We start from the raw sequence: 26313 nt of genomic DNA on the forward strand, positions 1-26313 counted from the left end.
GTGAGACATTAGTTGCTAGTTGTTACAGGGCAGCCTGTAGCAAAGTGCGGGTACAATTAGAGACCGTAGTCAAGTTACCGGACAGTACTGAGAGGCAAGAGAGCTGCGCCCACGCTTCTGGTGCGTGCAGACGTGGAGGCGGCTGGCCCAGGCTACCGCCAGAGGGAACACGCCCCGCGCCGCTGAGGCTCGTGTGCTAGCTGGTGGCTGGCCAGCTGTTCATTGACCTGCCGCACACACCGGCAGCGCGACCACCTCGCCAAAACATCAACGGCACGACCGCGTGCCACTCTTTAAATCGCTACTCTCGCGAGCGTGGGCCAACCGCCTCTGTGCGTTCCTCCACGACTGACATGAAAAATTCCGACTATAATGCGAGGATCTGAACAGAGCATCGCTTCCCCTTTAAAAAAAAACGAAAGCTGCTCCACACAAAAAATGAAAAAAAATATATTTACACACACACACATATACACAATAGACAAATTACTACGAGAGAACAATTAAGATGTCGAACAGATCCATGTGAGTCGTGTCAGAACAGTCAACCGGCTACGTTCTAATAGACAACTGCAAACAGCATTGTTAAGTACTTTATGAGGCAGTTTTCTTTTCTTATCTTTTAGAACGGGTTTTCCGCCAATGAATACAAACTTAACCAAGTGATCAGGGCACCCAATTGGATTTAACAACTGTTGTAACGAACCTGTCCATATGTACAAAATATAACCCAAAATTCTTTTTTACATGTACAAAAATAATTCTCTGTCGTTGACTTCGTCAATCAGCCGACTTACTTGTCAATAAATACAGTGGGGTGCGTCGACCCAGCTCGGCGGTCGGCCGCAGTGTGTGTCAGCTGTTCGCCTCTTCCGTCTTCGGCTCCTCCTGGGCTTCGCCACAGCGACCATCTCGGGACGGGCTGACATGCCTGCTGGGATGTCACGCCTCAGGTCTGGCACAGACCTTTCAGTAGAGACCGGTGGGGTCGAGCTGCTTCGGGCTGTCCATGGCTGCTCTGCGCGTGCTGAGTCTCGACGACGGACGACGAAGAGGGCTGGTGGCGTATGCGGCGTGTTCTCCGGACAGCGGGCTGCAGCGCGTGGGGCGCCTCGCAGGTGAGCAGGCAGCGGGCGATATGCGGCCGGCAAAAAGGTTGCTCAGTACAGACCGGTGGGGTCCAGAGTCTTGGGGCCCATGGCTGCAGAGAGAGTCGTCGTGACGGCACAGAAAAAAAGACTGACAGACCGACAGAGGAACGGGCTGGCGGACAAGCGAGCGACAGCTATGCGCCAGCGACGGAGAGCGGTGCGTACTGCGCGGTGACCTGAGCGCGACTCTGCGTCTCGGAGCTGCTCTGCGCGGGTTTCAATCCCTCTCCCACCCCGCTGTCGGCGCGCCTGATATGGTTCGCCGGGTCGCGTGGTGGGGAGCCGGTAGCCGGTAGTGGGGGGAAGGGGCGGCAGAGGGGCGGGCTGCCGGTGGTGGGGAGGGGCGCTGCGGCCCGGAAGCCGCCGAGCCTCGGCCAACAGAATGCTCCGTGCCGCGAGCAGCCAGTGCGCTCGCCGCTTCCACGGAACGTAGCTGCACGCTCGCCGTCCCACGCGCCGGCGCGGTATTTTTAGAAAGGGCGTGTGCTGCCCCGCTATGACGGGCTTTTCCGAGCCTCGCCTTCCCTCGTACAGCGAGACGGGCGCTTATGTCAGTGTGTGTTGCTCGTGCATTCAGCTGGCTTTTTCGCTGGAGTTCCGTGTGGCTGGCGGAACACACGACTGACAGTGCGTCCCCGCAGTGGCGAGTTTCCGGCTAGCTGCTGCGCGAATAGGCGCCTCGCGCAGCGGTGAAGTCCGCATGTCTCACGGCAGGGCAAATCCCATTGCACAGCACTTCTTTAGCACCGTCGAGTGCCGATATTCTTTAACTCCCAACACAGATCAGTGACGGAGATAGTATTCAGAAATGTGACAGGCCATATCATTCGAGCCACATTTCCTTAATTCCTACAATACGACACTTTTCCACGTGGTGCCTTATAAATTCCGATTGTTTTCTTTTTCTTTAAATAACACAGTTAAAATTACTTTATTTACAAGCTCCACAATTCCATCAGTCTTCGGCAGTTTTCAAGGAGAACAATTTCGTGCTTCAGCAAATGTCAAAAATTAAAGGGGCATCAGACAACGTAACATACATCATGCTTGAAAATGGCCAAAAGCTAAACTGTGTTTGTGGAAATTATTAATGAAGTATTTTAGCAATCAAAGGTGACAATTACACCTTTTAAACAGTTCACAAAACTGTGAACACTGTTGCGTTGCTGGCGAATTACATTGTTCACTTAACATGAGACAAATAAGATACCACAGTGATACTTATCAATAAATATTACAATGTTTTAATTTGTTTAAGAGACCACATCACGTACAACGTTTAGCGTTGCAAATACGAACTGACAGTCATTGTATATCAAATGTAATGCACTTAAAATGCGCACATGGGTATCAATGCCATGATCATCAATGATCGAAACTATATATCAAAGCATTGTAGCCTGCCAACCACATGGGATAAGTGTTTATAAAATTTATGTTCGTAATCGGAAAAGTTCGCGCCAAATGTATTTTATCGAGCTGTATAGTCAATACAACTTACAGACTGATGTTACATTGATAAGAGAAAGACAATTCATTACTTATAAGGATTTCTGCCGATAATGAGCCATCTGCATATTATTTTCCTACTGTACACACGTCAGTCCGCATCTAACTGGCGTCGCTGTAGTGTTCTTCTGCACAGAAGTGAGACGATGCCAATTTGAAGATTCCTTTGATTCGTTACAGATGTCGGAGGCGTCCCAATGGATCTGTAAGTGGCCAGTCAGTAGACTGCACGATCACAAAACGTAATTACTGTGACCAAGACTCATCTATCCCAATAACAAATTTTGTCTTCCTTTTGCTAAGTCAGATCCTTATTTATCGCACAAGATAATCGAGTAACGAGTGCATATAAGGAACTGATTTACATGCACTGGCCTCAGGTAGTCGGCTACATGGCAGAAATCCCTGTAAAATGTCGCGGGATGACTTATTCTCCTCTCTACTATGTTAAGACTGCGTGCTTATAACTCTCTTCAGAAATTCCTTGACTCCCGGTATCACTTAACAACTGCCGTATGTATTTAGACTAGCTTGCCAAAAATGCAGCACTCGCCCGCAATTTCGAGATTATCAGTACACGTCTACCTGTACCAGAAGCATACGAACCCGAATGTAATGATTGCTCCTTCGGGTGGAATGTATTGTCAACTGCATCGCAACTGTCTCGAAGCAACGAAACGAATGCACGCTACGGCGTGAATGTCCGGATTTCCAAGTTTTCCACTTCCAATGTACTGGCTAACCTTCCAATCTCGAACGCTGAAGTCGTTTGCTACCGATCATTTCTCTCTGGTCGCACTTGTCTTGCAGTCTCACACGATTCAAGGTCTCGGATGTAGAGTATCCTTGCGCTTTATTCTCCCTCGCATAAAAGCGGAACAGTGAGTAAGTAACATTTTCAGAGGTCACGATTGCTCGCCGGAGATCGTTACAGCGAACAATCCCACCGCCGTGACAATGTGACCTTCGTATTAACGCGCGCTGGGACCACGCGTTCAGTACCTCGGGATAACCCACTCCGTCTTCCTTCTCTCTGGGTGTACTGTTCTGACTCACTAAATCGATTGTAACGACTTCATCTGTGCCATTAAACTTCTACAATCAGCAGCAAATCTCATACTCTCTGCTATAGCAATTCGTACAGTGGCTAACCCTCAAGAAATGACTGACGTTATGGGGAGAGTGTTGCAGATAATAAAATGAAATGATTGACCTTATGGGGAGAGTGTTGCAGATAATAAAGAACTGTATGCTCCTATAGTGTGTACTTATCTTTTCTTCCTTACCAAATATTTCTTCCTTATACTCCATGCAAATGCTACTCGATAATAAATCTCCCGTTCCCTAAAACATTGTTCCCTGTGTAACTGAACAAAATTGGTGTAATACACTGACATAGATATCTGCATAACATCAACGAACAAATCTGTATTAAGTAGTGAAATGGTCAGGCTACTTGCCCGTTCTCGCTAAAAGAGAATGTCTGTGGCTTTGACCTGTGCCACTAGAAAATACATACAGTGTTAGAAAGAGTCTGTTGCAAAAGGAAATCTTCGTTAGGAAGGTCAACTGTTACGCAGTTGTATCACGCTGAGATCAACATGAAGCTGGAGTACCCAATATATGTTGTCTCACAACTGATTTTCAAGTCAGTCGGCACTTTTTTTTCCAAAAGAAACGCCTCTTTCATCCATTGTCAGATTTTCTTTTTCACAAAGAGCTTTCTAACTCTTGTGACTTGTAGGAAAGAGGATGAATGCCTTAAATTTGTGATACATCAATCACTAAGGGTGTTAAAAATCTTTCTAGTGACATTCTGAAAACCGGGCGTCGATATTACAGTGAACTGTCTGCAGTTTATGAATACTACATATTTAAGAAAGAAATCGTGCCATTCCTTTAGATGGTAGTCATTGTCTATGGTCTACCACCCTTCTCTCAGTAATTATTGCTTTTTTAACATTCTGGTATAAAGTTCCGGAGTTTCACCACCGAACTGAATATTCTTACGTGCGATAGAATATGTAAGCTGTTGCCTTTGAAAGCAACGATAATTACCTTCACGCAGATTTGTGATTTTTAACGTCCTCTGCTAAATGACGAACACGAACGGAAGGGCATCCCTTACGGAATGAAACTATAACGTAATCTCGGGGACACCCGTGGAATTGTTTTCGCCAGCGTTAGTGCTTTAAATAACTGACACACAGATGAACAGCGTTTACTTTTTGAAAAAAAAAACCTATTTATTTATGAGACTTGCGCTTTGACAATGGTTACAATGAGGAGAGACTGAACAACTTGATCCATATCAGTTTTGTCTGCCACTCTGATAACAAAAAGGTAAAAAATTTGACATTGGAGCCATACAGGAGTCGACCGTAATTAGCAGCACACAAAAAATGACTACGACGTTTGATAGGCTTGGTACGTAGAAAAGCAAAACTCCGAAGGATAATTGTACTGATGGGTAAGACATTTTGGTCACATTTCATTATAATATTATGAAAGTGAACTGCTGTCAATGTGTCAATACAGCATTTAATGAAATAAAGTGTCAACAGCAAGAATAGTGTCGATGGCTTTGAGATCCACGTCCTTCCTCTCATAATAGTACTTTTTTAATTTTTTGTCACTGCTTTTTAACAGGTTTATAACCACATTATAACATCATCTCTATTTTCGTTTGGAAATTTCGACCAGTGCACAATGAAATTCACAACACTTCCTTCTCCGATCATTCAGTAACTCTATTGTTGTCGTATGTGCACTATTAGTCTGCATAGAATTCGTTTGACGGGTTATGATGAACAGCTCAATGTATTCACGAATTTCTTCTCTGCTGTTCACAATGCAACAGAGACATGTCCGAACGTTGATAGCGCCTGCTGATGGAAAAGACCCCAACAGAAAAAATTACCCCTCAAACAACAGCCATACGTCTCTCCCACGAACTTAGCTGTGTACCAATGATGGAATGAAATTTTAAGAATCAAAAGAAATCCCAATTTTGTAATCATTGCATCTGTTATATTTATTCTCTCAAAAACAATGAGTAAACATATTCCAGAAATGGGATTTCTGTTCCGATTTGACGAAACTAGTTACTTGTTAGGAATGTTTATTCGAACCCAGCATGCCTCAGCATGTATTAAATTTCTTGATGGTACAAATCTTCGCTATGGTTAACTCGTACTGAATCCTTTCTTTCTTACAGAAGTCATGTATCAACAGTGTTAATGAATGGCTTTGAGGAGAACGAATAGATGTGTGGAGACATGGTTAAAACTTTCGTTTGTCTACTCATTCGACAGCCAACTTTTCTCCAGAAAAGACGTTGAAAGCAATCGCAATTGAATTACTGACATTGTATGGGCCTTGATGAAGCTGAGCCTAGAAAGCTGCAAATTGATCTGAAGACGACTGTTTGATACTCAGAAATTTTATTGTATCGGAAAATAAACAAAAATTTTAACATCTGTCACAATGTTTCATTCCGGAAATCTTTCATAATTAATGTAAATGCGATGTTAATGCTTGTGTGACTAGAGCTGCGAATCAGTATGGACTTTCTAAAGTAGAGTATGTCCGCGAAATCTGAACTCCGGTTGCGTACTCCAGATTTGAGAGCAAAATGCATTTTGTTGAATCGTCTGCTAACGGAAAAGCTGACGAAGCGAAGCAGGAAACGTGACGACTCTGAGCGGAGGGCGGTGGTATCAATTGTGAGAGACACAGCGGCCGTGCGCGGCGCTGTAAACAGCGCGCCCGCTGCCTGCGAGTTGCGTAACGCGGGCAGGTCACGTGCGCACCGATCAGCTGTTGGGGTACGCGCCGTGGAGGGGAGCGGCGGGCGGTGGTTGGCAGCACCCGGCACGTGGTGGGCGTGGCCGCGCTGACGGACAGAAGTAGGCCACGTGGGCGAGCAGCCCGCGCCCCGGCGGCCGGCCCGCCAACTACCCGGCCCGCAGACGCCGCTGGGCGGCCGACGAGTGAAGTTCGTGCTGCTATATTGCGGGCTGCTACGCAGCGGCTATCGCTTCCACCACGCCGCGCAAAGAAATGCAGTACGTCCATGGTCATACGAAATTGTATTTCTTTGTTCTCTCATCGTAACTAAATCGCATTCCTTGTTAGTAATTCTACCATAGTGACGCTAATACAATATGATGAATGGAGCATATAGTATTGACAAAGCGCCCTTGTCCCTTATTAATTTGGGTATTTTCTTTGTGTAGATGAATAATGTGGACTGTAAAAGGTTCTACGTAGGGTTCATTTTTTTTCATTTACTGTCAGCACATTAACAGTTACTCTTCGAAAGCTTAATATGGCACGCCTTCATACAACAATACAGTATTTTGGGAACAATGACATAGCTTGGAGATAAAGCGACTGACTTATGTACTTTAATTTTTACATTTATCGATACAATCCATGTGAAAAATAAGAAAAAAAACGATATTAACCTAAACGCGTAAAATAAAAGATAGAAAAAAATGTTAGAAGAGTACATGATAATGTTTTCAAGAAACACTATGCAGTTAACTAAGATCAGAAGACTTCACGTAGATTAAAAGTTTTGAGGATGTCAATGCAAATTTTGAACATCTCTTTCTGTTGTTTAATCAAATTTTCGGTAACAGGAAACAAAATGCGGCGCGGTATCTCAGCAAAAGACAGCGTTTTAATTACTTTTAGATTTTTACAATCGGTATTTACTATTTTTATCAGAAATATAACTCAGTTATATTTACGGTAATATTAAAAAAATCAGTTACAATTTAAAGACGTCTGTACTGCCATTCCACTTTCCTTTTAGTGAAAGTCCTTTCGCAATTCCTTAACTGCAGGCGCCAATTACTTGTGTTCAGCGGTTCCAACGATACATTTGTTTCGATCCATCTCTCTTTGTGCCATTCTCCTTTTCTACACTTATATTTTCGCACCGGTACTGAACACGAACAGCTTCTGTAAGTTTGAGAAAAAATTCCACGAAATGATAATTTCGGCAAGTACTTGCAGGAAGAGGCAAGAAATTAGAAGGGTTGGTTGATTTGGGGGGGAGGGGACCAAACAGCAAGCTCATCGGTCCCATCGGATTAGGGAAGAAAGACGGCCGTGCCCTTTCAAAGGAACCATCTCAGCATTTGCCTGAAACGTTTTAGGGAAATCGCGGAAATCCTAAATCAGGATGGCCGGACGCGAGTTCGAACCGTCATCCTCCCGAATTCGAGTCCAGTGTGCTAACCACTGCGCCACCTCGCAGAACGAATTTTCATCCTGCAGCGAAGACTGCGTTGATTTGAAACATACTGACAAATTAAAGCTATGAACCGCAACAAAACTCGAAACTGGGAACCTCGTCTGGCCCACAGTTTTAATTTGTCAGGTAGTTTCATGCAAGAATGTGCTTCCACTGACTTTCGAATTTCTTGAAGTTGACGAAACTAGCGGACGTCGAGGGGTGGGAGAGGGCGTGGGGGGGGGGGGGCAGTGCAAATATGGTGGTTCCTAATACTCCACCCAATTCGGTGAGTTATGGATAAAGCGCCAAACCACAGCAGGAAGTTCGGTGCAGTGTCTAATAAATGTTCAAAATATGTGTGAAATCTTATGGGACTTAACTGCTAAGGTCATCAGTCCCTAAGCTTACACACAACTTAACCTAAATTATCCTAAGGACAAACACACACACACCCATGCCCGAGGGAGGACTCGAACCTCCACCGGGACCAGTCGCACAGTCAATGACTGTGGACCGCTCGGCTAATCCCGCGCGGCGCAGTGTCTAATAAATATAATTACAGGATTACAATGAGTTGTTGCGAGACAGGCAAATAAACTGCAACGGCACAGTAAGGATGAATGAACTGTTATCTAAAATGAAGGAAAACAAACCAGCCGTGAAAGTTTATGTCGTAGATTGACTTGCTTAGAGCCGATGCCACAAGGTAGTCCGTTTATCGCCCTCGATAGAACTGCCGTGGGCCAAAATAAAACAAAATTTCAAGGAAAACAATGCCACTAGTGACATGAGGAAAGATTGCAGATTCTTGTTAATGGTGATCTGCCTTCAGTTAGTGCACAGGACTGGCAAGACTATTGCTCGAAAGTGCAGCAGCTGGAGCAAGAGTATTGGACACGAGACGGAATAACGGAAATGGCCATCGAAGAAGTTATCATCAGTACCATGCCTTCAAGCGATGATGATGACGATGATGATGATAATCTTGAAACAAACGCCGCCCGGGGTGGCCGAGTGGTTCTAGGCGCTACAGTCTGCAACCGCACGACCGCTACGGTCGCAGTTTCGAATCCTGCCTCGAGCATGGATGTTTGTGATGTCCTTAGGTTAGTTACTTTTAAGTAGTTCTAAGTTCTAGGGGACTGATGACCTCAGAAGTTAAGTCCCACAGCGCTCAGAGCCATTTGAACCATTTGAAACAAACACAAATGACAGCGATGATTAGTGAATATAAATTTGACAATTCTTTCAGGCACAGTTAATTACAACTGTGGAGACATTACTGCTGTGCCGTGTTTAAAAACTGCAATTTGCAAACAGATCCAAAAATCAGTTTTTGAAAATGGTTCAAATGGCTCTGAGCACTATGGGACTTAACATCTATGGTCATCAGTCCCCTAGAACTTAGAACTACTTAAACCTAACTAACCTAAGGACATCACACAACACCCAGCCATCACGAGGCAGAAAAAATCCCTGACCCCGCCGGGAATCGAACCCGGGAACCCCGGCGTGGGAAGCGAGAACGCTACCGCACGACCACGAGATGCGGGCTCAATTTTTGACTTTCGATTCATAGTGGCAAGTTGTACATTCATCTACTATCATTTTCCATTATTTTCAATAAATAAATAATATGTAAGTTGTAGGTAAAACTCTCCAGCATTAAGATGTCAACAAATTAGGTGATTTCCGATCCGATGGAACTGTCACTTACGCGGGCAATATTTCTGTGAGTGACGCCAGCGATTTGGTCTTAGTCACAAAACGCAGGTAGTGGTGCTGGAAGAATGCTACAGCGTTCCTCTCCCCTCCGCAGCCGTAATGTGAGGGCACAGCCGTTCCCGTCAGCCACCGGCGCCGATCGTCAACTTATCGTGAACAAACAGTACTAAGACCAGCATGTCATTGTTGCTGCAATGAGGCTATTGTTAATAGTTGTGCAGGATAGAATAACAGTTGGTTACATATTTTTTAAGGAAAAGGGTATTGTTATTTTATATATACTGCTTTGAGCTTTCCTTATACTTCGTGGCTTTAGTTTGATTACGTAAATTTCACTGTTCATTGCACTGTACTTTTCATTATTTCTATTTATGGCTAAAATCGATACGTAGTAACAGTAATTACCAAACTGAATACAAGAAACTGTTATTGGTGATACCACAACTGTGATTTAGTACGTTCAGATAAAAGTAAACAATCATTATGTTCTTGTTAATCATTACTTCTTTACAAGCATAGGAAAAGAGATAAATAGTACGAACGATATCAACCACATCTTCCTCTGAGCTTGAATCTGAAATCGACAGCCGGCCGCGGTGGTCTAGCGGTTCTGGCGCTGCAGTCCGGAACCGCGGGACTGCTACGGTCGCAGGTTCGAATCCTGCCTCGGGCATGGGTGTGTGTGATGTCCTTAGGTTAGTTAGGTTTAAGTAGTTCTAAGTTCTAGGGGACTTATGACCTAAGATGTTGAGTCCCATAGTGCTCAGAGCCATTTGAACCATTTTTTTGAAATCGACATGCCGATTGTAATCAAAAAGGTGCTCTCTCACCTCCACACCCGAACACGGAAATAGCAGTTTGTCATTTCCGAGTTGCTCCGCGTGCACAAGTGCGTTGTCAGCCAGTCGACCACCAGTTGCCGATTTAGATCGCCTGCCCAATGCGTTTCTTTTCAGTCGCAGCGCGTACTGGCGGCCTAATCCAGGGTTTCCCAACCTGTATCCCACGGAACACTGGCGTTACGCGAGGAGTAAATTTTTTCGATGTTTTGACGATACTAATTATTTTTCAGAATTTTATTCACTTCTGTGTTACTTTAAAGGATGTTAACCGTATTACGGTGATTGTCTTGTCTCTGGAATGTGCATTTCAAACAAATAACGGAGATCCATTTCTGCGGCACCGGAGGAATCCTCAAGAAAGCCACAGAACAAGTCAACAATTTGTTAGGCCTAACACCAGAATTGGAAGCGAAAATTTTGCGGAGATGTGATGTGAATAAGAGAGACACTCACCCGAACGCTCAGCAGGCGTAAGTAAAAGGTCTTCGGGAACTGAGAAACTGCGTACTCTCCAAGATGTTCGGATAATCCAAAGATTCGGACTAAGGTTATTTTGCATTTTAACATCAACTGTAGAAATTGCATAGGTCCTTCACAACTGGTTGGCTGAGTGAGTAACCTTGTCAGCAATTAAATTAATAATGATGATAATAAGTATCATGTTATTAACAATAATAATATTTTTTGTGAGAAAGAACTCAACAGGATAGAAACAATAATCGTCATGTAATTCATAGAATGTAGGGTTTCACGACCGGATGAGGAATGTGAGGTCGTGGTTCACGAAACTCTGTTCCTGACGTTTCGTCCAGGACTGCGCTGGACATCCTCAGAGGTGCTCCTCCGCTGCCTTGCCGACCCACCGGTCGGAAGTCCGAGAGCGACATAAATACTGTAGGAAAGGGGGAAACTTTACTATCGATTGTCATCCTGTCAAAGATAAAACTGTCTAGCGATTCTGCAGAGCCACTGTCTATATGTAGCTATGTTTCATTGCCTCCTCTCTCCTATTAAAATTATCCTGATGCTTACAAACTTCAATGGCTTCTCTACATAGTCGTGAATAATAATTTGACGTTTCAGAAAAATTTCTCTTTCAGAAAACTACGATACTTAAGTTTTATCTCTGACAAGGAGTATGTCTTCTCATCACGTGTTACTTTAACCACGCCCCCTTTCCTACAGTATTTATATCGCTCTCGGACGTCCGACCGGTCAGTCGGCAAGACTCAGCGGAGGAGCACCTCTGAGGATGTCCAGCGCAGTCGTGGACGAAACGTCAGGAACAGAAGAGTTTCTTGGACCACGACCTCACATTGCGAAAGGTTTACCAGCAGCTACGTCATATAGTTGCATTCGTTAGTGTCAAACACAGTTATGAGCTGTACTTCTTCCATCACTTTCTGGCTTGAGCCAAAAGCGGTATCTAAGGGTGTGTCCTGCACCTAACATCAGCACTGTTTTGTGTACTTTAAAATTTCTCTGCCCTAATGTTACCACCTCCACCAAATGTAAGGGGTGAAAGTCAATACCTCGGTCTATACACCGTGCATGGAGCTCCAGAACCAGACCAACTCAGAAATCCACTATGGACAAATCGCCACTTCTAGTGGTGCCTTCAGTGTTTTGTAGCTGCAGTATTTGAGTGAATTAGTAAAGTTTTGCATACGTCTTTTCGTATTAGCGCATGCCATGTCATGTTACCATTTGTTAGTTCAAAAATGGTTCAAATGGCTCTGAGCACTATGGGACTCAACTGCTGTGGTCATAAGTCCCCTAGAACTTAGAACTACTTAAACCTAACTAACCTAAGGACAGCACACAACACCCAGCCATCACGAGGCAGAGAAAATCGCTGACCCCGCCGGGATTCGAACCCGGGCGCGGGAAGCGAGAGCGCTACCGCACGACCACGAGCTGCGGACTATAAATTGTTTCCCTCGATACATTTGGATAAAAAGCAGCACACCAAAATACATCGACTCCGTACATATTTTATTTTGCGAAGACCTTCTAGGCAAATTGTGTATTTAAAACAATTATTAACTGACAATTAATTTACATGCTTAATAATACACTCTTCACCATTGAATAAGAAACTCAAATGTTGTAAATTAACTGCGAGAACTAATACTGTCAAACTACGTTGGTATGGAGTTTTGAGTTGAATGATATTGAACTGTTTCGACTCGAAAGGTTCTCCTTTGTCTTCACCTGAAGATAACTCTTGAAACATTAACTAAAACCAATATCCTCCTGTAGTTGGAATGAACAGCAGTAGGCAATTAACTGTTCTTAACTCCGATATATTTTTCGAACTTCAGTAGAAGAAATGTAACTGTCTTCTTTTGTTTGGGTTACATTGGGAAACGAATCCACCATCCATGAACCACAGACTTTGCCGAGGTGGAGTAGCCTGTGTGCGTCTATGGTCGGATAGATACACCGTGGATGAATCCATTTCGAAGGAATATCCGTGGAGAGAACAGACAAATATATGGTTCGTGAAAAGGAGTAGCAGTTTTGGGGCAACAGTCTAGACGATTAATTGATATAGCGTTATAAAATTGCTAATTTGGAACTGCGAAAGGGTGAAAGCAAGGAAAAACTACAGCCGTTATATTTGCTGAGGACATGCAGCTACACTGTATGGCTTAAAATTGCGGAGGTAAAATAGTCCGACATTACGATCCCAGCGCGCGAACTACTCAATGTTGTCATCGAGAGAAAATTAGGCGTTTTATCAATCGGAGAGTGGAATATTAGATCCCTTAACTGGGCAAGTAGATTAGAGAATTTAAAATGAGGCATGGATGGAGTGAAGTTAGATATAGCGATAATAGAGAAGCGCGGTAGCAGGCGGAGCAGGACTCGTGGTCCAATCAGTGGAGAGTTATTACCACAACATCAAATAGCTATAACGCAGGAGTAGGTCCAATAACGAATAAGAAAACCAGAATGTTGTTGGTAAGCTACTATGAGCAGGGTAATAAACGTATTATCGTAGACAAGACAGATACAAACCAACACCCGTACAATAGTACAAGTTTATATGCCGCTAGCACTGCTGACGATGAAGGGATTGAAAGAAAGTATGATCAGAAAAATAAATTATACAGACAGTTAAAAGAGATAATTCAATTTACTTATTTATATTATTCCACACAGTCACGGTCCCCAAACGTAGCCTGTATGGTCACAATTAATTATAATTCAGTTTCTTTTTTTTTTTCGTTTTAGCCATGTTGTTGACGTAGAGAATCAGTGAGCTCATCAAATTTTCCTGGAGGAGTTATGTATTGGTTAAACCTGTTTCGACACTGCAGTCATTTTTAATAGTTCGCATTACCTCTTAGCTGACGGCTGCGTCAGAGCATAGCAGATGCCTTGAAGATGCTCTCCCCTATTACACCCTGACGCAACCATCAGCTGAGAAGTAGTAAAGACTACTGACAATGACTGCAGTGTAGCCGACCGGGTTGTTTGAGCGGTTCTAGGCGCTACAGTCTGGAACCGCGCGACCGCTACGGTCGCAGGTTCGAATCCTGCCTCGGGCATGGATGTGTGTGATGCCCTTAGGTTAGTTAGGTTTAAGTAGTTCTGAGTTCTAGAGGACTGATGACCTTAGAAAGTAAGTCCCATAGTGCTCAGAGCCATTTGAACCTGTTTGAGTCTTGAACTTGTTTGTATTTATGTAAATAGGTTTATTATTTGATTTGGTCTATATAACACGATTTAACGTAATGAATACAATGTTTATACAATCCTCTATGTGTTTAATTCATACTTCCATTCTAATATCAATCACAAATCCATTGTATTTTAGCCGCTGAGCGTCCACGTCCTTATAGTTCCTAAGGCGTGTAGCACCTGCGGCCACTGTTGGTGGTCTTGTGGTTAGCGTTTTTGTCCTCCGTCTGCGCGATGATGGGTTTGATTCCTGAACGCGTCGAATTTTTCCGCTAGCGCCTGTGTGTGTGTGTGTGTGTGTGTGTGTGTGTGTGTGTGTGTGTGTGTGTGTGTGTGTGTGTGTACCGGTCAATAAAGTCAAACTGACATTTCATTTCAATTTAGTTATAGGCAAGCGCAGCCGCGAGCAATAGCTAGTAAACAATATGTGTGAGCAGTGACTGATAATGTCCTCCTCCGAACGTGAGTGAAGAAAAAGTGGTCAGCGTAAATGGCTGCGATGCGGAGGAACTAGTTTCGATTCCCGATACTGCCAAGGATTTTTTTCTGCGTGAGACTGGTACGGGATGCACTGCTTGATCGAGTAGAAGCAGCTTCGTTGTATGGAAAGTCGTCAAAACTGTCGGAAGAGCGGTGTGTTGACCACATCCCTCTGCTTACCTCACCCGCTTGACACAGCGAGACAGCTAGCAACACGGCGGACGGTTGGCACCCCTTGGGCCTTCACAGCCTGGATCAGAAGCACTTTTATCCATTGATAACCTCTGCAGGAAAATTCAGTTGTAATTAGGGATTGGATTTCGGTAGTACGAAAAGGACGAGAAGGAAAAATGGTGGTCGTGGTGGTTAGTGTTTAACGTCCCGTCGACAACGAGGTCATTAGAGACGGAGCTCATGCTCGGGTTAGGGAAGGATTGGGAAGGAAATCGGCCGTGCCCTTTCAAAGGAACCATCCCGGCATTTGCCTGAAGCGATTTAGGGAAATCACGGAAAACCTAAATCAGGATGGCTGGAGACGGGATTGAACCGTCGTCCTCCCGAATGCGAGTCCAGTGTAGGAAAAATGGAATATGAGTGGGAAAGAGAAATGAAAGGGGAAGTCACAAGGAAGAATTTTGTAAAGATCATAATTTAATCATTACTAACACTTGGTTTAAGATTCGTGAAAGAAGGATATATACATGGAAGATCCTTGCAGACGGTGGAAGTTGTGAAACGGATTATGTAATGGACACACATAGATTCTGAAGTGATTTTGAGTGCAAACAGTTTCCAGAAGCAGATGTCGACTCTCACCACAATTTATTGCTTATGAATGCAGATAAAAACTGAAGAAATTGCAGAAACACACTTAAAGGTTGGAGATAGGACTTGGATAAATTGCAGGCCACAGACGATTAAGTAGCCAAAAGAGACAAGACCAAATGGAAATCCGCAGAAAAGATATATTGAATTTAATTGACTAACGGAAAAAAATGCAAAAATGAAACAGGCCAAAAAAATTACAGGCGCAGAAACATTATCATTGACACGAAATACAAAATAAAAAAGGAGAAATGGCCACACGAGTAATTTATTTATTTATTTATTGCCAAGTTATAGACCTGTTACCTGATGTTTAAAACAGGTCGTACATCTTACAATTTCGTTTTTCATTTTTTTACAGTTTTCTTTTCTTTTGTTTTATCTACAACATTTACAAAGAATGGTGCTTTTCAAAATAACAATAATTTAAGGTTGAAATATAAATAAAATTTTATTGTTTTTTAAGAAGAACATAAAAAGAAGATAGGATAGAGGAGAGATTTGTTAGTACCATCACCGAATGTGACTGACGGTGAATACCTCGGAATGGTTTCTTCGAGCCGTTGACCGCCAGTCTCTCTCTCTATCTCTCTCTCTCTCTCTCTCACACACACACACACACACACACACACACACACACATATATATATATATATATATATATATATATATATATATATATCCTATTTATTACTAATCCTATGTATTAACTACTTTAGGTGCCCATCCATGATGTACAGCATTTGGTGTTTTCTTGTCTAGAACGCCAGCACTTTTGCTTATTTACTGTCACATCTCAGCTTCCTCCTCCTGTTCCTCCTCATTGTCACTATTTTCGCTGTCACTGTGGGTATCGCTGTCCACCCTCTGGAGATTGTTGTTACGCTGCACATAGGCATGTCTGTAATGTCGTGTCCGCATGTACTCTTCATGTGTTGTTTTTGAAATACTGTTTGTCAGTGCGTTTAATTGTTCCCATTGTTCTTCCTCTCTCATTGCTGTGTGTATATCTATGTCTGCATCTGTGTAGTCTAAGTGTAGTGTATGTCTATTGTTCGCGTATTGCCCGCAGAAAAAGACAGTGTGTTCTGGGGAACCTTCTTCCCCGCATGTACATGTAGGTGTCTGCCTCAGACTCACGCGGTTTAAGTGCGTGGGATGAGGTCCGTGTCCGGTTAAGAAATGTACCATACCGCGGCTGGGATCGATATGTCTCATTCTCAACCGCTCCTTTATGTCAGGGAGGAAGTCGTGCAGTCTACGTCCCTTATCACTTAAATCCCCTCACCTTGCTATGTATCCAAACGCCAACTGTTAAGGAAACGTATCGTCTCTATCGGCACACCCCTTATTGTGTGTACCTTATCTAGTCTCCCCACCTTTAACCAGTACCTTGCAGCTCTGTATTTGATCGCGATATCTATAGTGCATATTCCGAACACAACACACAGTGCATCCACTGAGGTGGTACCGAAGGCTCCGGATAGCCTAAGTAGGACACTTCTCTGCCCTCGTCTGACCGATGCTTTGTTGGTGACCACGTTCAGTCTATGTGCCGACGTGCTAGCTGAGAAGCTGAGTACTGATTCGAAGAGCGCACAGTGGTATGTACGTATGACTGGTAGAGGTAGTCTGTACTGTTTTGAATTTAGCCTCACCAGTTTGTGTAGTACTTTTTTTTTATTTGTCTGTTGTAAGCCTTATGTGTTCGTGGAAATTCAATTTTTCATCTATGTGTACCCCAAGATAGTGCGTAATGTGTGCTCGTTTGATGTTTGTGTCCCCAATTTTAACCGAAGGATTCCTTTGGAGTGATCCTTTCAGTAAAGTGTATGCTGTTTTGTTTTCGGCTATCCTGAGTTTGTTGTTGTGACACCACTGAGTAATTGTTTCTAGTATACCACTGGCTTTCTCTTTTAACTGGGCTCTGTTCTTTGCAGTGACTACAACTAATAGGTCATCTGCGTAGGCGAAAATTCCGTCTGACCTATCATCCCCATCCAGAAGTTGTAGGAGGGGTTCGATGGTTATGTCCCAGAAGATGGTGCCGCAGATCGATCCTTGAGGACAGCCTTTGGTAATTCTTTTAATTACTGTCCATCTGCCATTCGACTAATCGGTCTTTACAGTAGTCTAGAAAACTGTTGTACAGTGACTGCGGTACCTCCAGATGTCTTAGCCTCTGAAACAGTGCGGGCCACCAGAGATTATCAAATGCTCCGGCAATGTCAATCATTATTGCCATGGTGTATATCTGTTTTGTGGTGTTAACTATGTGCAGGGCCTGGTTGATGGCATCATCTATTGATCTGCCAGTTCTGAAGCCGAACTGGTGTTGGCTCATACCCCTGAGAGCTCTGTGTGTTTGCAGTAGCTTGCAGTAGCTTCTCCTGAATCTTTGCTAGGGTGTTTATTAGGCATATTGGCCTGTAAGTCTTTGGATCCCAAGGATCCCTGTCCGCTGATTTCTTAATAATGACTGCTTTGGAGGTTTTCCATACTGTAGGTACCCTGCCCAGCCGTAAGGCATCGTTCAGTAACGTTGTTAGGAACGGGGTGATCTGCGGTGCTAGTTTTTTCAGTGTTTCCGTGTGGATACCATCTGGTCCAGGTGCTTTTTTGTTTTTGAGCTCTGAGATTGCTAGCGCAACCTCTTTTTGCGTAAAAGGACAGGTGACAGTTGCAGTGTTGTATGGTGTGTGTAGGTTTTCTCTTAGTGTTGCATGAAATTGTGTGTCTGTATCGATAACGTCGTCAGGGAGCAGTTTATACAGCAGAAACTCCGCTGTATTCCTCCATTCCCTCGTCATCGTGCCGTCATCATGCCTCAGCGTTCCCAGAAATAGTCGGGTTTTTATCTTCTCTGTCAGTATTTTGTATGGTTCCCCCCATATATTTTGGTCTGTTTGTGCTGTTACAAATAGCTCCCATTGTTGTCTACGCGTGTTGTATAGGGTCTGTCTATATAAGTCTTGTGCATGCCTATATCCTTCAAGACTTATTCGTCTGTCCCTATCTGCTGTCGCCCTTTGATATAATTTGGCGTTTGCGTCTTGCGTCCTGTTTGAGTCTCGTGAGTTCGTTGGTCCATGGTACTGGTGAGCAATTTGTGTTCTTTGCTGTCGGTATTGAAGTGTTTTGTGCATGTTGTATTACCTGTGTTAACTTGTGTGCTCTATAATCGATACTTCCATTGATGTTTTCTAGATCGTGTCGATGGATAATTTCCGTTAATTTGTTCCAGTCTGCTTTGTGAAACACCAAGTGTCTGGTGTGTGATTTGGTCATTGTGTTCTGAGTGTGAGTTAGTGTGTGTGTTATGACATTATGATCACTACTGGTTATGTTGTCGTGTACAGTCCAGTTTGTTACGTATGCCATTGCTGCATTATTTGCTAGCGTAAAGTCGATATTACTGCTCGTACCATCGAACCCTGCATATATTGGTATAGGTCCTTGCGTATTCATTACATGTAACTGTGTTTCTTGTATTAGATCGGTGATTATGCGTCCTCTGTCATCTGTTCTGCCTGAGTTCCAGAGGGTCGATCTGGAATTAATGTCAGCACTTACCACAAATTTTTTGCCTGTGGCATACATTACTAGCTCTCTGATGTAGTCTGCGTACGGCTGTATTTGATGGCTGTATTGGGCGTACATGGATGCAATAACCCATGTGACGTTCCCGTTAATTATTTCTATGGTAACCAAGAGTTGATTGCATAACTGTGTTACCATAGTTATGTTATAAGTTCTATTTAGAATTTCTACTGCAGCCTTACAGCCATTGCTGCCTGTTATTGTGGTAGCATGTTTTGGTAGACATATCAGTTGCCCATTTCTATTATAAGGTTCTTGTAAGCAAAGGATGTCAGCCTGCAAGTTTTGTGCTATTTCAGGTATTTCCGCGCTGACCGTCGTACTGTTTTTTGTATTATATTATAAGATAAACGCAAGACTACGAAGCATGCATGACAACGGGAAAATAGATGCCGCCTAGAAGAAAACCGAAGAGCTGTTTGGAAGTAGCTGCATAAATATTAAGTGGTCAGATGGCAAGCCCGTACTAAACAAAGAAGGCAATGCTGTAATGGGGAAGGAGTAGTCTACGTAGGGAGTCTGTACAAGGAAAACAAGCTTGAAGGCAATATGATACATGAAAAAGATGAGCCGGCCGGGGTGGTCGAGCGGTTCTAGGCGCTACGGTCTGGAACCGCGCGACCGCTACGGTCGCAGGTTCGAACCCTGCCTCGGGCATGGATGTGTGTGATGTCCTTAGGTTAGTTAGGTTTACGTAGTTCTAAGTTCTAGGGTACTGATGACATTAGAAGTTAAGTCCCATAGTGCTCAGAGCCATTTGAACCCTTTGAAAAAGATGAGATAGGATATATGATATTGCGACAAGAATTTGACGAACAATTTTAGTCGAAACATTGCCGTGGTGTAGATAACATTCCATCATAATTATTGAGATTCTTGGGAGAAGAATCTTAGACAAAATTATTTCACGTAGTATGCAAGATCTATAACACGGGTGAAATACCCCCAAACTTCAAGAAGAATGCAGTAATTCTAATTTTGAAAAGAAGGTACCCGCTGAAATTTGTGCATGATACCAAAAATTGAGGTCATGACTGCAAAATACTGGCACGAATTATTCACAGAAGAATGGAAAATCTGGTAGAAGTCGACCTCGAGGGTGATCAGTTTCGGTTTCAGAGAAATGTAGGAACACGTGAGGCAATACTGGCCCTGATACGTATCTCAGAAAATAGGTTAGAGAAAGGCAAAATTACATTTATGGCATTTATAGATTTAAGAGAAAGCTTTTTATATTGTCAACTGCATTATACTCTTTGAAATTCTGAAGGTAGCAGGGATCAAATATAGGGAACGAAGGGTAGTCTACAGCTTGTACAAATACGTGACCGTAGTTATATCAGTTGAAAGGCATGAAAAGAAAGCAGTAGGTGAATGGAGATAGTAGTCGAACAGAAAGTGAGGCAGAATTTTAGCGTATCTCCGATATTAGTTAATCTCTACACTAAGGATAAATTTACAAGGTGGAGTTAAGTTAAGAGGGAAGAAATAAATCCATGACCTTCGTCGATGAAATTGTAATACTGTCAAGAGGCGACAAAGGACTTGGAAGACCAGTAAAACGGAGAACAGGTCGCAAGAGGAACATCAACAAAAGTAAATAAGGATAATAGAAGGTAGTCGAATGAGACCAGGTGATGTTGATATAACTAGATTAAGAAATGAGATACTAAAAGTAGTAGATGAGCTTTACTGCTTGGGTAGCAAAATAACTGTTGATGGGCGAAGTAGAGAGGATATAAGACGCCGAAGTGCAATAGCGAATTACTCGTTTTGAAAAATAACAGTTTGCTAATACCGAATACAAATTTAAGCGCTATTGAGTATTTTCTGAAGGTATATGTACCGAGAGTAGCCTTGTAAGGAAGTGAAACGTGGATGATAAACAGTTCAGAGGAGAAGAGACTAGAAGCTTTCGAAATGTGGTGCTCCAGAAGATTTGGGTAGATCGACGGAAGAGGAAGTGAAAACCGAACTGGAGAAACAATTTTGGTACATCATGACTAGAAGAAGGGATCGATTGATAGGACAGATCTTGAGGCATCAAGGGATCATCATTTTGGTAAAAAGGAAAGTGTGGCAGGTAAAAAAAATATAGAGTACAGAAAGCAAGTTCACCTACGAAGGGCGTTCAACAAATAATTCATCACATATTTTTACTGAAAGCAGGTTGGTTTTATTCAGAAAACACTATTTTTAAACACATTCTCCGTTCAATGCGACGGTCTTACGCCACATTACTGGAAGAACCCACTGGTCACGGTTGGAGACAACGTCTCGAAGCATCAATAACTCCCCACCACCCAACTGAGACGTCCAAATGACAAGCGCGGTGTTTGATTGTGATCCGTCGATCACCTCGAATGAGAGTGTCCGCACGTTCCAACACTGCAGGAGTTACTACTGTGCGAGGCCGGTTGGCACGCGGAGGATCGGGCAGGTTTGACCCGCGACGTTGTTGCGAGGATGAGAGATGCCTCACCCAACGACTTACCGTGCTTTTGTTCTCTGCCACGTCTCCGCAGAAACTCTGTAGGGGCCTATGAATAATTAAGTTGCTCTGCTTTTGCGCCAAACGAAACTCATTCTACTTGGAACGCACCTCCATTACCGACATCATTTTGAACGCTGCATATGGTGCCCTCCTGTAGGGACTTGGTGAAACTTTTGGAGTTCAAGCAGGAATGTTCAGCGATGTCCCACAACACGTTTCGCATTTTTTTAACTGAAACTGACCGAGGAAAAAAGTATTGCATTACTTATTGCATGCCCCTCTTAGCTGTGGAGTGTGTTAAATATGCCAAAATGAAGAGGGTTGCACAGAATAGACTAGCATGAGGAACTGCATCCAACACGTCTTCGGAGTGAAGACCATCTACATCTACATACGTACTACGCAATCCACCATACGGTGCGTGGCGGAGGGTACCTCGTACCACAACTAGCATCTTCTCTCCCTGTTCCACTCCAAAACAGAACGAGGGAAAAAGGACTGCCTATAAGCCTCAGTACGAGCCCTAATCTCTCTTATCTTATCTTTGTGGTCTTTCCGCGAAATGTAAGTTGGCGGCAGTAAAATTGTACTGCAGTCAGCCTCAAATGCTGGTTCTCTAAATTTCCTCAGTAGTGATTCACGAAAAGAACGCCTCCTTTCCTCTAGAGACTCCCACCCGAGTTCCTGAAGCATTTCCGTAACACTCGCGTGATGATCAAACCTACCAGTAACAAATCTAGCAGCCCGCCTCTGAATTGCTTCTATTTCCTCCCTCAATCCGACCTAATAGGGGCCGGCCGGTGTGGCCGTGCGGTTTAGACGCTTCAGTCTGGAACCGCGTGACCGCTAAGGTCGCAGGTTCGAATCCTGCCTCGGACATGGATGTGTGTGATGTCCTTAGGTTAGTTAGGTTTAATTAGTTCTAAGTTCTACGCGACTGATGACCTCAGAAGTTAAGTCGCATAGTGCTCAGAACCATTTGAACCATTTTTTTCGACCTAATAGGGATCCCAAACGCTCGAGCAGTACTCAAGAATAGGTCGTATTAGTGTTTTACAAGCGGTCTCCTTTACAGATGAACCACATCTTCCCAAAATTCTACCAATGAACCGAAGGCGACTATCCGCCTTCCCCACAACTGCCATTACATGCTTGTCCCTCTTCATATCTCTCTGCAATGTTACGCCCAAATATTTAATCGACGTGACTGTGTCAAGCGCTACACTACTAATGGAGTATTCAAACATTACAGGATTCTTTTTCCTATTCATCTGCATTAATTTACATTTATCTATATTTAGAGTTAGCTGCCATTTTTACACCAATCACAAATCCTGTCCAAGTAATCTTGTATCCTCCTACAGTCATTCAACGACGACACCTTCCCGTACACCACGGCATCACCAGCAAACAGCCGCACATTGCTATCCACCCTATCCAAAAGATCATTTATGAAGATAGAAAACAACAGCGGGCCTACCACACTTCCCTGGGGCACTTCAGATGATACCCTCACCTCCGATGAACACTCACCATCGAGGACAACGTACTGGGTTCTATTACTTACGAAGTCTTCGAGCCACTCACATACTTGGGAACCACAACACCAACAGCTATACGACCATGTTCGTATCCATTTCCCACTCGAAAACAAGCAATTTCGGAAGTGGTCTTTCACAAGGAGTCATTGTATATGTAGAATTTAGAAGATGCCATTCAGCTGAACTGCAGCATCTTCAGTGTGCTAATGTTGTTTACACACACTCGTTTGGTAGCACGGTTGAACTGGTAGTTAATGTTTATCGGAATCAGACGAACAAGTTGAAGAATGGGTGTCTGAAAATGGGCTTTGCATTTGATCATAAAAATGTCTTCACGTAACGTATTCTCAAAGCGGATAGTAACTTGTAACATTAAGATAGGGGAATATACATTCCATCTACGAAGTTTCTGGGATTGTGGCTCGATGCTTGCCGTAGCTGAATTCTGCACATTTCGCCATTAATGGTATTTGTCCATTAATTAGGGTTTGGTAGGGAGCTTATATCAACGTCATTTTGATACTACGTAGTGCCTCGAAAAGAAAGATGACATGTATGCGAATGCATTTTGCATTGCAGTGTGAATATAAAATATCCTATAAATAGGACAAGTTACAGTACAATTGTCAACGAACTTGCCCTGATTCAAACAAACGGTTTGCTAGAAGTAAGAAAAATACCTCTTCCGATTGACAAGTTGGCAAGTAAGTACATAACGGAGAAAATAAACATAAAAATCACCCATTCACCGTGAGGTGGAGGGTGGCGAGGGACACACCGCGTGATACTAGCGGAATCAAAAGAAACTCAGGATTACTTTGACAGGTTTTTGTTACCGTACGAATAATCGTTATAGCAATGACGCTGATTTCAGTGTATGAAAACGCCGTTCAGGCTCGCGTGTCTGCTCCTGCAACATTTATTTCGATCACAGTGAGACGTCACGTAGTAACTGTAACAGCAGCGACCGCATATTCGGAATCATTTGTGGGACACAGTACGTATTTATACCGATGATTCCACCTGCAGAACAGAGGATACCGTTAGCTGTGCATTCCACTGATCTATAACAGGGCGAATGGAAAACTTCAAACCTACTCCAGAAATTTCATACTATATGGCGGAATCTACGGCCATATGGAAGGCAAGGAAATGTATTACGCTTCTATACTAACAGATGAAACAATCCTGACATAATCTGATGTCAGACGCATACTACAATCTTTTTTAAGGATCTTTCGCTAGTCGCAAGAACAAACATCAAAAATATATGTAAGGAAAAAACTAAAGACGATAAGTAAATACGGATAACCTATTCCTCTTGTGTTACATCTCAGCAGTGAATCGACAAGCCATCACATGATGTATTTGTATGAGATTTAATCCTGTCACTTTCCTACTATACCTCCACCGTTTGAATATAAGTCAAACAGATATTTGCGACTGTGAACTACTTGCATTTTAAATGCAGGAGGCGTCAAAGAGCCAGGAAAGAAGTGTACTTAAACATTTAAAAATCCGAAAACACCCTTTCCTCGAAATATTTTTAAAAAACATAAATGTTTGTGATAGTTCCTTCATTTAGTGGTCTGAAAATCTGAATTCAGAATTTATGTCGTCAAACATTTACAAAACATTTTTATGAACCTTCTTTAAACTGTGCTCCACAGATATATAAAAGATATTTTTATGTGTAACCACTACAAAGCAGTTGTACATTTATTGTTCTGTAATTTACTTCAACATTATGTCATCATGTGGCAGATTTTATGATTTTAAAATGGTCTATGCCACATTTTAGCAACTTTATGACTGATGGTTGTACATAAAAATACTCCAGTCGAAACCTTGTTTTGAATACTTTTCATGTGACGATTTGAATCTTGTATCGTAAATATTTGATAATCGATTAGTTAATGTGAAAGTCACCCGAACATGCACCGACAAAACTAATGTCAATGACTTGTGCAGTGTAAATTCTTACTGTGTAATGCGATGACTGTATAGTGCTGAAACGTCGACAGAATAATAATAATAATAATAATAATAGCAAAACAATGCTACCTCTCTGGCGAGGCTGGATGCTGACATCGTAAAATAAGTGTCTGATTTATCTCAGCATTATATGTTATCGTTGCCCGGTACGATGGGGATTCTTGATACCTCTGTGTTCAATAAATTGTTCTAAAATAAATTCTGCGTCTCTACGAGGCTTGTAGCTAACATTGTTCACAGTTCTAAAATACAAAAAAGGCTGGGGTATATCTTCACTATAATATAACAGTAAGAGTGTAAATGATTCAATCACGTAATACACAATTCTGGAAAGTTCTTAGTACTGATTTTATTGCTGGGGAAGTTAGTTTAGCACCAAACAACCATAAATATTAACCATGCATTTATGAGTGTATTGCGTTGCTATTACAAATTTTCCCACCGTTTCTCGGTGACAAATTCACTATAATTTCTTGTCTCCGTTCAGCTCTACGAGAGAAACCATCTACTGGTATTTCCACTGCACGCAGTCCGCCTCTGTAGTTCAGCGGTAGCGTTACCTCCCACTACGCTAGAGGGCCCGGGTTACATTCCTGGCAGGGTACTGGGTGTTGCGTGTCCTTCATCATCAATGTCATGCAAGTAGCCGAATAGGCGCCAACTAAAAAGACTTGCAATACGGCGTACGAACCCCGAAGGGGATAATCCGACCAATAGATGCCATAAGATCATTTCATTTCATTTTTCCACTCCATGCAGACATAGAATTCCAGCTCGTTTCCTTCACGATACAACATACATTTCATCAACGTTCTACATTATTATAATGGAAAATGCATTCACTTTGTCGCTGTTCGAAAGTTGCATTACTAAATGTGGAAGCCAGATTGTCGCTTTCGTTTGTCAGTCACTTGTTTCAGAGAATCGCCAAATTTGTCCTTGGCAAGGATGTTACATTACGTTTATGTTAGAAATACATATTTAAATTCCCATAAAAATTATTAACAAATGGTTACAAAACATTCACAACATAACAATTTTACAAGTTACATTTTAGAGAGATCTTTGCAATTTTATTTCTGTTTTTGTCATATGTCTCATGATTGGTTTGATGTGTCAACCTCTTCATATCAGAGTATTAAATGCACCCAGTGTCCTCAGTTATTTGTTGGATATGTCTTCCATTGCAGTTTTTGCCATGAACAACGTCCCC

This window comes from Schistocerca nitens, chromosome 4 (genome assembly GCF_023898315.1).
Source record: "Schistocerca nitens isolate TAMUIC-IGC-003100 chromosome 4, iqSchNite1.1, whole genome shotgun sequence".
Taxonomy (NCBI): Eukaryota; Metazoa; Arthropoda; class Insecta; order Orthoptera; family Acrididae; genus Schistocerca; species Schistocerca nitens.